Below are 12432 nucleotides of genomic sequence, written 5' to 3'. Positions count from 1 at the left end.
CCTACCTCCTCTGTAACAGCCAGAGTGGAGGATCGATGGCAAAAGGGGGCTTTACACGCAACGACATCGCTAACGAGATGTCGTTGGGGGTCACGGAATTCAACGTCGTTAGGCAGGTAAGTATGTGTGATGGGTCCTAGCAATGTGCGCCACGGGCAACGATTTGCCCTTGACTCACAACCGACGGGGGCGGGTGCTTTCACTAGCGACATCGCTAGCGATGTCGCTGTGTGTAAAGTGACCTTAAGGGTCCGTTTACACCAACCAATATGCAGCTCTAAACGACCACCCAGTGCCAGGGCATTGGCTGCCATTGTTCTTGGCAGCACGAGTCCTCTATACACAAGACAATGCGCTGCCGAGAACTATGATCACGCGATGAAAGTTTTACTAAAAGAAGTGGAGTGGATGAACTTTTTGCATGTTCATATTATACTTCTCTTCTATGAGACCCAAATATTTTTCAAAAATGCAAAGTATATACTAGATTGTTATTTTATGTGTTAAGGTGCACATACAACACTCCATTGCTTGCCCAAGCTTATATGTGTCTTAAACCCCTTCCCCACCCGAGATTTTCCATTTTTCGTTTTCGTTTTTTTCCTCCCCTTCTTCCAATAACTTTTTTATTGTTCCATCAATGTTGCCATATGAGTGCTTGTTTTCTTGCGGGACGAGTTGTACTTTTGAATGAAACCATTAGTCTTACGATATAGTGTACTGGAAAATGGGAAACAAAATTCTAAGTGAGGTGAAATTGCAAAAAAGCGCAATTTCACAATATTTTTTATTCACCATGTTCACTAGATGGTAAAACTGACCTGCCAATATTATTCCCCAGATCAGTACGAGTTCATAGATACCAAACATGTATAGTATTTTTTATTTACGTGGGGAAAAAAAGAATAATAAAAAAAAATTGCGCTTTTGTCACCATTTTCCAAGATTTGTAGCGTTATAATTTTCCGGGATCTGAGGCTCAGTGATGAGTTATTTTTGCATCCTGAGCTCACATTTTTAATTATACAATATTTAGGTAGATGTGATGGTTTAATCGCTTGTTATTGTATTTTATTGCAATGTTGCAGTAACTAAAAAAATGTAATTCTGGTATTTTAATTCGCTCTCATTACGCCCTTTACCAATAAGATTAATTTATTTTATATTTTCATAGATCTGTTATTTCTGAACTCGGCGATACCAAATATGTGTATTTTTTTTAATTGTTTTATTTTCAATGGGGCAAAAGGGGAGCGATATCAACTTTTGTGGGGTTTTTTAATTTTTCAAATTTTTTAATTTTTTTTTACACTTTTTATTGTTTTTACAGTCCCTTTAGGGGATTTGAAGCTAATACAGTCAGATTGCTTGTGCTGTACAGAGCGATACTTCAGCATCACCCCTGCTCTGTACAACAGAAATGTGGAAATCCTGTGAGTGCCGGTGCTCAGCCGGCATTCACAGGAAGTACATCATGATAGGGACAGGGGTCATCAGATGATCCCCGGCTGTGGGTTTACCGATGAGAGTGGGGAATGATGCGCTCCTCGCCGGCGCATTTTAACAGGAGTGGGTGGATCTGTTAAGTGATCATGTGCCTGTTACCTGCACATATTGGCTGATCAGATCAACTGACATATGTGTGAAACATGTACGCTCAGAACATGAGCCCACATTAAAGGGCCATAATGTGATGCTACCACCAGGGGAAGCCGGTACTGAGTCAGGATATAGTTCTTCTAAGTGTAGTTAGGTGCAAGCCCACTAGAGGTCATTAGCATTAATGGAAGGATGCAATAGAATGGTTGATCAAGCTGAAGGTCTGTGCCAGGAAGTCACGTAGATGCAGAGGGGTAAGTGGAGCCGGAATCAAGTAAGAGCCAAGGGTTGGAAGACCAGGAGATATAGTCAGATGCCGGAGGGGAGCAGAGCCATAGTCGGATAGCAAGCAGAGGTCGGAAACTGAGAGGACAAATATAGAGGAGGGAGCGGAGACAGGATAACAAAGCAAAGAGCAGGTTAGGGTGACAGGGAGTTAAGACAAGACGTGAAGGACGGAGGTCAGGGAAAGGAGTACTAGGTACCAGGCAACATCAGAGCAGACTCACGGGAACCAGAAGCGCACACTGCAGATCAGGAACTATCACCGGTGGCGTACCGAAGAAAACAGTTCCAAGATAAGGCAGCATGACACCCGGAATGAGGTCCAACAGAATAGGCTCCTCCCATCGGACCTAACCTCGGAGAATGCAGACAGTAGGAAAACAAACGCATACAATGGCTCTGCACAAGCAGAGTCATACGTGAATCATGACACATACACATCCTAAGATGTAGCGGTATGTCATAGGTTGTGAAGGGGTTAATAGTTCAAGGGGAACTGATGCTAGACACTTTAATCTACTTTATTTCCTTAGTCCTTAGAGAACAGAAAAATCAGTCATTAAAATTCAACACACCAACACGCCTCACTTCTCCGAAATGTCTGGGGTTTTTGAAACCATCCTCAGCCAAAAAAATAAAATAAAAAACTCTTCATATAAACATTTTGTTCTAATCTAATGCCAACAATACAGATTTACCATAAAATGAATAATGAGTTTTCCAAGTGTTTTTAAAGTGTTTTTTTGGAGGATCAGCTAAAAAAAAATCTTCAAAAACTCTGTATGATATACCCTAACATCTCTTAGATTTAAGTTCCACATACTCATACTAAACCTCAAATGTTAGGAAGATTATAATTTTGTTGAAAAACCTTAGAATTTCCTACATTTTAATAATGATCATGCATGAGTTATACACTATAAAAGGAATTCACATGCCCCCCATTTTCAGTAAATGTCTGTGTTCTGATATGGATAGTTATAATGTAAAGTCATCAGTTTACATCAAGTCAGTTGGCTGGAAACTCATTTTCAAAGCTAAAGGTTGAAAAACTTGATTGATGGTGACCAGTTGTAGCTAACATTACACATGACTGTTTACTGGATAGTTTTTTTTATTTAAACTGTTCAGCTCCTCAAATTGCTGCTGTTCCACTGATTCTGGAACAGTTTTTCTTTTTTTTCTGTGTCCCTCCATTCTAATGTTATGACCCCCAGAAAAAAGACCAATCAAAACACAGCCTGACCCACAAGGAAGTGCTATGGTTTACGCCCATTTGGTTTAAATTAAAATTTGCATGTGTATTACCAAGAGACATAACTTTGGAACGGAGGGACACAGAAGAAAAAGAAAAACTGTTCCAGAATCTGTGGAAGAGCGACAATTAAAGGAGGTATTTAGTTTAAATTTAAAGATCCAGTAAAAATTCCCCTTTAAGGTGCATTTAGAAAGATTGATCTTGGTTAATTAATGAATGTTAATCTAATGTAAACCTAAATCTAAAGGTTGACTATTACTGATGAAACAACAATTCTTAATACTATCAGTCTGTCCTTATACAGCTCCATGTCATCGACAGCACATTCCCTGTTTTCGCGGTGATGTGCTGCCAATAATTTAGATTTTTATGCCAGGATAAATGATTCAATCACCCAACGAATACGCATTCACGTTTATTAAGTCCACACTCTAAGGGGTGCTTCACACACAGCGAGCTCGCTGCCGAGATCGCTGCTGAGTCACGCTTTTTGTGACGCAGCAGTGACCTCATTAGCGATCTCGCTGTGTGTGACACTGAGCAGCGATCTGGCCCCTGCTGCGAGATCGCTGCTCGTTACACACAGCCCTGGTTCGTTTTCTTCAAAGGCGCTCTCCCACTGTGACACACAGATCGCTGTGTGTGACAGCGAGAGAGCGACAAATGAAGCGAGCAGGGAGCAGGAGCCGGCGTCTGACAGCTGAGGTAAGCTGTAACCAAGATAAACATCGGGTAACCAAGGTGGTTACCCGATATTTACCTTAGTTACCAGCCTCCGCAGCTCTCACGCTGCCTGTGCTGCCGGCTCCGGCTCTCTGCACATGTAGCTGCTGTACACATCGGGTTAATTAACCCGATGTGTACTGTAGCTAGGAGAGCAAGGAGCCAGCGCTAAGCTAAGCGGTGTGCGCTGGTAACTAATGTAAACATCGGGTAACCATACCCGATGTTTACCTTAGTTACCAGTGTCCGCAGCTTCCAGACGCCGGCTCCGTGCAAGCGCAGCGTCGCTTGCACGTCGCTGCTGGCTGGGGGCTGGTCACTGGTCGCTGGTGAGATCTGCCTGTTTGACAGCTCACCAGCGACCATGTAGCGATGCAGCAGCGATCCTGACCAGGTCAGATCGCTGGTCGGATCGCTGCTGCATCGCTAAAGTGTGAAGGTACCCTAAGCCTGCATGATGTATCTTTTGACTGATAGGACTTCAGTGATAATTCAGTAAAACTCACATTTAGACTAAAGGTTTTGGATTTTGGCTTAATTGGTCTAAGGGTGTGCATCTTTTTGAAACAGTATTATAATATTGATTAAAAGAAATACTAAAATTAGTACCCACCTACAGTCCTCAGGTCAGATCCAGGTAATATTGGTATGGCTTTTGAAGAACAGGTCAACCAGCAGATGGCCATTACTGCCACACTACATAGTAGTCTCATTGTTACTGTTAGCCTTTGTAGCACAAGCAAAATGGACAGAAAACATAGTTAGCAGAGTGGTCAACAAAAGTATAATTCATAACAGAAATAATAAAGCATTTGTAATTCCGCCTGAAGAAAGAGCCTCTGTCCTCTGAAAGTTTGCAAATATAGTTTGTCTGGTTAACCAAATATCACGAGGTATGTACAGATAGAAAAGGGGCTTCTAGGCTGACACTAAGACTGGGGCCCCTGCACTGTCCCTTATGTCGAAGGTAGGCTCGATGGTAGCCAGGTTCGAGCCCCCAGTGTGACCCTGTCTCCTGTCCAAGCCCTGATACTACTCCCCCCACCCTGGGAGCGAGCCAAAGGCCCATTAGCCAAAACCCCAGAAATAGGCACATTCAGGAGTAAGCGAAAACTCGCACACACTGCAGTAAAACACAAAAGGAGGGACAGTATGTGATGGGGAGAAAAGGAAAAGGGGTAAGAAATAAATGCTCAACTGGAGGAATCACACACCACTTGAAACCACAACTTGTAGATCACCATAGGACAGGATAACCACAGGAACCGAGGAAGCAAAGTTATACCCGGCACTGAGCCACAGTATCCAGAACCTTATAAAGGGTAAAAGCAGCTGGTGATCAACCACCTGAGCTCCCAGCTGATAATCACAAGCCAGCAGGAATTAACTCCTGCTGTACCAGAGAGCAGTGAAGCCAGAACCGGCTGACACACATGACAGGCTGTGCAACTCAGTAAACTCAGGCTGTTTGTCAGACTCTGCGGTGTGAACAGAGTCAGACACCGCTATACTGCCCCCGTGCCAGCAGCCGGGTTTCCGCTGCTGCTCGGATCCGGATCCGCGGTGGCTCGAGGGGTCTCCGGACCCGGGGTTCGCGCGGCTACTTGATCTAAAAGAGGGGGGATATGTACAGGGGTTTTTGGAAAGTTCGTGACGCCACCCACGGTGCGTGGTAATGGGAGGGACCACCGCTGCCGTTGGTGACGATGGTGTGGCAGCCAGATGTTTAACCCCTCCGTGGGTAGGGGGTTCGTGTCCCGGGGCCCGTTGATGGTGGGTTGGTAGTTTTGTGTGCTGTTGGAGGAACAGGGGTTTTCAATGTACTCAATCAGTCCTGGAATAACCACACCGAAAGCTTGTAAACCAGAATTCTGAGCACCACTGCAGCTGGTAGGGAGTACGCTTGGGTCCGTGCCCTTGGTGTTGCTGTTAGCCTGTGGCCCTGTCCTTGGCACCTTCGTCTCTATTGGACCCGTAGGTATGAAACTCTTCGGGTCCCGCTCACCCGTATGGCTAACGGAGTGAGCTTGCTTTCAGGGTTCACGCGTAGGATTTCTTTGGACTGTAGTGGGAAAGTCCTATCCCATCGGTGCGCTAGTACCCCGATTTTGGAGCAGGTTGGGGATGACACTTGAAGTCTTCACCCCCGTTGGGTAAATTACCGGAACGCGTGAAGCTACTTTCCGGCCTGGGAGCCACGTACCCCGTTGTGCCATGGCCCCTGCCCGCTGATAGCTCAAGGCCTCCGGACGCCCTCCTCGGCAGTCCGTACCCCTTGACACTGTCCCCTGCGACCGGGGTTCCAGCTCCTACCAGACCCAGACCAACGTCTGCCACCTAGTATACAGGAGCTTTCCTCCGGGGCCTCTTCTCATGAGAGTCACTTCACCTCCACTCCTCTGCTCCACTCTCGCTCAACTCCACTGCTCAACAGTCACTGCTCAACAGTCACTGTCCTCACTCTTCCCTTACCAACTCCCCATGTGGGCGGCCTATTCCCTTCAGGCTCCCCAATGGTGTGTCTGGTAGGTTAAAGTGGGAAGTGTTCCTAGAATTTTGATTGGCTAAGCTGTTAGCAACACCAAAGGACCAGGATCCGTAACCAAGGAGGGCGGATACTGTGCAGAAGGGCAGATTGCACAATACCCTGTGACGACCTGATAGGCCAGGGCGTCACACCGCCATGACACACAATGAGTGCAATGCTGAACACCATACGACACAAATAAAGGCATCACTCCTCTACACTTTTGTAATTTTGAAAAAAAGGGAACCAGCACGATCTGAAATTGGCATGCATCATATAAAAAGTGAAAATTCACAAATTTATTCCAACTGTACTATAATAAAAAAATGAGATTTTTAGCAAATAATTGATCAATTTTTTGAGCCACCCCTGCCAACGTCACGGCAAATCTCAATAGGGGGGTCCTACTCTACATTCTGTATTTCATGTGCCATGCGGCCTCCTAGATAAAGTTAAAAGCAGAACCATAATGGAGCACACATACCTGCAACCTGTATATAGCCGCTTCCATGTTGCAAAAAAGGCACTTGTGGATAGAGACCAGCCCAGGTCCCAGCATGTGGAGCAAGCCCTACACATACCAGGACTATATCAGAACTGATCCTCCCAGTGTCAAAAAGCAACCATTGATAAAGGCGGACCAGATCCAAGAATGGTGCTTAATTAGCATTGCCTGTGGAAAGGGGTGAGGTAACTGAGTCTGAACAGCTACCAACAGGAGGAATATATTGCAAGCCAAAATCAGGCGTGCATGGTATGGTGTTGGTCAGACACCAGATTTGTAGCATAACTACGGTCAAAACAGAGAAAAAAAGGGGGGGACCAGCACGATCTGAAATTGGCATGCATCATATAAAAAGTGAAAATTCACAAATTTATTCCAACTGTACTATAATAAAAAAATGAGATTTTTAGCAAATAATTGATCAATTTTTTGAGCCACCCCTGCCAACGTCACGGCAAATCTCAATAGGGGGGTCCTACTCTACATTCTGTATTTCATGTGCCATGCGGCCTCCTAGATAAAGTTAAAAGCAGAACCATAATGGAGCACACATACCTGCAACCTGTATATAGCCGCTTCCATGTTGCAAAAAAGGCACTTGTGGATAGAGACCAGCCCAGGTCCCAGCATGTGGAGCAAGCCCTACACATACCAGGACTATATCAGAACTGATCCTCCCAGTGTCAAAAAGCAACCATTGATAAAGGCTTGGATCTGGTCCGCCTTTATCAATGGTTGCTGTTTGACACTGGGAGGGTCAGTTCTGATATAGTCCTGGTATGTGTAGAGCTTGCTCCACATGCTGGGACCTGGGCTGGTCTCTATCCACAAGTGCCTTTTTTGCAACATAGAAGCGGTTATATACAGGTTACAGGTATGTGTGCTCTATTATGGTTCTGCTTTTAACTTTATCTAGGAGGCCGCATGGCACATGAAATACAGAATGTAGAGTAGGACCCCACTATTGAGATTTGCCGTGACGTTGGCAGGGGTGGCTCAAAAAATTGATCAATTATTTGCTAAAAATCTCATTTTTTTTTATTGTAGTACAGTTGGAATAAATGTGTGAATTTTCACTTTTTATATTATGCATGCCAATTTCAGATCATGCTGGCTCCCCTCTCTCACTTTTGTAATTTTTTAGCATAAAAGTATTTACATAAAAAGATATTAAAGAAATTAATCAAATGATTTAAATCAGTTCCCCTTCATTTGCTTCAGTGTTGGGGTCTACTTTATATAGAGTTTAGGGAGGTGAAGTTTCTTCTTGAGGAGATCATCAAGTCGGCATAGGTTATATTTTAATTTGTGCAATGCTCTTTCAGAAAAAAGGTATGAAAATAATGTATTCTTAGAGGAAAAGAATAGAATCTCTAGTATCAACTACCAGAGGTAGCAATCATAGAAGTTAATATTGAGCCTTTAACCCAAATAGGCTTAAGACATGAGCTCTTCTCGCTTAGTAGATTCTGGCTATGTTATACCTGAAGTAGTACCTGGTGTATACCTGCTGCCCAGTCCATCCTCACCATCAGAGGTACTGGTGAAAACTGGGTAGACAATTAGTCATGCCCCTTCAGGATAAGCCTGGTCCATGGAGCTTGGGTGTGCACCCGCTTCCCTACACGCCCGCCTCGGCAGCTGTGGCAAAACTCTGCTGCCATCTATCACGATGATGACGATGAAATGAGGGTGGACATCTCAGAAAGACAATGATACCAGACACACAGCCAAGGAAACTCTCAATTATTTCAGAGAAATAAAATAAAGCTGCTAGAATGGCCGAACCAATCACCGGAGCTGAATCTAACAGAAAATGTATGGAAGGAACAAAAGCTCATAGAAGAAGCCCACAAAACCTGAAGTATTTGAAGAGTGTTTATGTAGAAGAAAGGACCATAGTCACACCTGAGCAATGCAGGCAACAAGTGTCTCCATACAGCAGGAGTGTTGAAGCTCCATCACCATTATAGGCTTTCGTATAAAGTATTAAATAGATTTCAGTAGGTGTTCAATACTTTTTCCCTGTGCCGTTTCTTATTATTACACATCACTTAATTTATAGACATCTTTGGTTTAATTCCTTTACCTTTGTAGATTGGATGGGTTGTTTCCGACATCTGGTAAGACAATTATGTCAATAGCACCGTTAGAAACATATGTACTTAAAAAAACTAGTGACATTTTCTATAGTTATTTCATCTGCTGTACATATATATATATATATATATATATATACATACACACCGTATATATACTGTATGTGTGTGTCATGGGGAATTAACTGACATATGGTCATGATGACTAATTGGACATATAAGTGCATCTCAATAAGTTAGAATATCATCAAAAAGTTAATTTATTTCAGTAATTCAATACAAAATGGGAAATGCATATATTATATAGAGTCATTACACACAGAGGGATCTATTCCTATATATTATATAGAGTCATTGCACACAGAGGGATCTATTCATATATATTATATAGAGTAGTGGCGCCCTGGATTAGCCAGGTCGTCACAGGTACTGGAACAACACACCCCACACCCCAAGATAGGCACATCAGCTAGACACAAAATCCTTGTTTTGTTGCCTCCCTCCAGGGGCTGATGTCCACACCAGGTGGGGTGGAGCCAGGTGGTTGACCCCACCCACTGAGGAGTTCACAGTCCTGGAGGCAGAAAAAGGAAGTCAGATCAGTGAGTGAGGAGTGCAGAGAGTGAAAGAGAGAGAAGTGAGGTAGCAGTAGAGGAGCAGACTGACCGTGTCCGGGTATGTGGCCCGGGCACCGAGAGCAAGGTTGGCAGACGGTGGTGTCCGTCTGCAGGAGAGGCAGATCAACACAGAACCGTAGGACCGGGAACGGGCGGTGGCCTGCCGGTACCGAACCGGGGAGCGAAGTGAAGCCAGCACAAACCGGCAGGGCCTGCGGACCCCGACCAGGCTTGGAGTCGCCGTTAAACAGGTCAAATCCGTTAGTGACCGGAACCCCAGGGGTTTCCAAACAGCCAAGACCCTATTGAAGGCAACAGTCCAAACAGCAAAAGGGAAATACAGCTACCGCCACAGCTAGAGTTCCCAGGGCCAGAGCCTGCGGTCAAAAGGGCTCCTCCGGCATATATCCATGCTGGGGAGCGGGTTACCAGTGGGAAGCCATCGGGACCGAAGTTACACAAAAGGTGCAGGGAAAGGCAGCCACCACCAACCGTCCGGGAGAAACCACAGCAGCCAACTGCGGGACCTTCCAGCCGTTTGTTTTACCAGAGACTCTGCATCCGTTCTTGGCTGAGTGAGTACCACCGTGCCATCCGGCACCGCGCTGCCCCCGCGACCCTGCACCTCACCAACCGTGCCTCCCCGCCTCACCTCACCGGGCCCCGGGACAACCAACCCCTACCCACAGAGGGGGAAAACAACATCCGAGCTGCTCCCTGCCATCGCTCCCGGGATCCCCGTCACCAGCAGCGGTGGTGCCCCAACCTCACCACAAACTGTGGGTGGTGTCACGGACCAAATCCCCAAACCAAACCACCCCTTTCACTCACGGGCGAGGAGCGCCGCTCGAGTCCCCGGATCCGGCCCACCGCTCGAGCCACCGAGCAGCAGCGCCGGACCCGAGCGTGGTGAGCGCAGCGCCCTCCCCGCCCGCAACAGAGTCATTACACAAAGAGTGATCTATTTCTATATATTATATAGAGTCATTACACACAGAGGGATCTATTCATATATATTATATAGAGTCATTACACACACTGATCTAATTCTATATATTATATAGGCTCATTAAACACAGGGGGATCTATTCCTATATATTATATAGTCATTACACACAGAGGGATCTATTCCTATATATTATATAGAGTCATTGCACACAGAGGGATCTATTCCTATATATTATATAGAGTCATTACACACAGAAGGATCTATTCCTATATATTATATAGAGTCATTACACACAGAGGGATCTATTCCTATATATTATATAGAGTCATTACACACAGAGGGATCTATTCCTATATATTATATAGAGTCATTACACACAGAGGGATCTATTCCTATATATTATATAGAGTCATTACACACAGAGGGATCTATTCCTATATATTATATAGAGTCATTGCACACAGAGGGATCTATTCCTATATATTATATAGAGTCATTGCACACAGAGGGATCTATTCCTATATATTATATAGAGTCATTGCACACAGAGGGATCTATTTCAAGTGTTTATTTCTGGAATATTCTCTTGCTGCGCTAGAGTTTGTCTCCTGTCCTGGAGAGATAATTTGAATATTTTGCAGAGGGGCGTGGCAGCTATAAGTCCCCTTACTTCACTGGCAGCCAGACTGGCTTGCAAAGTCTCCATAAGGAGAATAGTGTTCCCCCGTGGTCCCCACAAAGCTTCTCATGAGCCAGATCAGACACCCCATACTGTCAGGGCAGGGAGGACTGGTAGGCCCAGGAGGTGGATCCACTGGACCATGCACCCCACCGGAGGGCAGGGTACACAGCAGCCGGAGCACTGGCGTGGCAGGGACAGGTATAACCAGGTCACCAGGGTCACGTAGTTCTTTAAGACGGTACAGAATGCTGGTACAGGTAACAGGACACGGTACAAGGGGACCTGAGGATCTAGCTCAAAAGACAAGGCTTCAAGACAAGTTGATCAGGCCCCGCCCACATGGAAAGGCCAGTCTTATATACCCAGCACAGCCCCATGTCATTTCCTGCTTCAGGTGTGCTGGGCCTATAAGACCAGGAGAGTGGGCGCAGCCTGGTCCTATACAGAGGCCTTAGTCAGAGTCAGACTCCTGAGACCAGGAACAGAACACAGGAGAGCACGAGCGGGGGCGGTAGCCATGACCTGTGGACACGTGCGGAAGGGAGATGTGACGGATTGGTCGTTTCTCCCGGGATACTTCCTTGGTTCGCTCTTGAAAACGGAGATCAATCCGGGTAGCTAGTGATACCAAAGCATCCAAGGTACGGGGAACATCACGACCAGCTAATTCGTCCTTGATGCGACCGGAGAGCCCCTCCCAGAAGGCAGCAGTCAATGCCTTGTTGTTCCAGCCTAGCTCAGAGGCAAGCGTGCCGAACTGGATGGCGTACTGGCCAACCGTTAGGGTCCCTTGGCGTAGCCGGAGGAGCGAAGAGGTAACCACGGTAGTACGTCCCGGTTCATCAAAGGTACTTCGAAAAGCCTGAAGGAATTCCCGGATGTCGGTCGTTACCGGATCCTCATTCTCCCACAACGGATTTATCCAGGCCAGAGCTTCACCTTCTAGGTGTGACATTAGAAATGCCACTTTTGCTTGGTCCGAAACAAACAGGTGCGGGAGCAGCTGAAAATGCAGAGAGCACTAGTTCAAGAAGCCTCTGCAGGTCTTGGGATCTCCCGCATAGCGAGGCGGTGCAGCGAGGCGGAGATGCGAGGCTGAGGAGACAACGGGTTCGGACGTAGTCACTGTACGCTGTGTAGATGAGGTTGAGGCGGCAGTCTGTAACGTATACAAGCGGCTGTCCACAG

The sequence above is a fragment of the Anomaloglossus baeobatrachus genome, chromosome 11 (assembly GCF_048569485.1).
Source record: "Anomaloglossus baeobatrachus isolate aAnoBae1 chromosome 11, aAnoBae1.hap1, whole genome shotgun sequence".
Lineage (NCBI taxonomy): Eukaryota > Metazoa > Chordata > Amphibia > Anura > Aromobatidae > Anomaloglossus > Anomaloglossus baeobatrachus.
Note: the sequence above shows the minus strand (reverse complement) of the source record.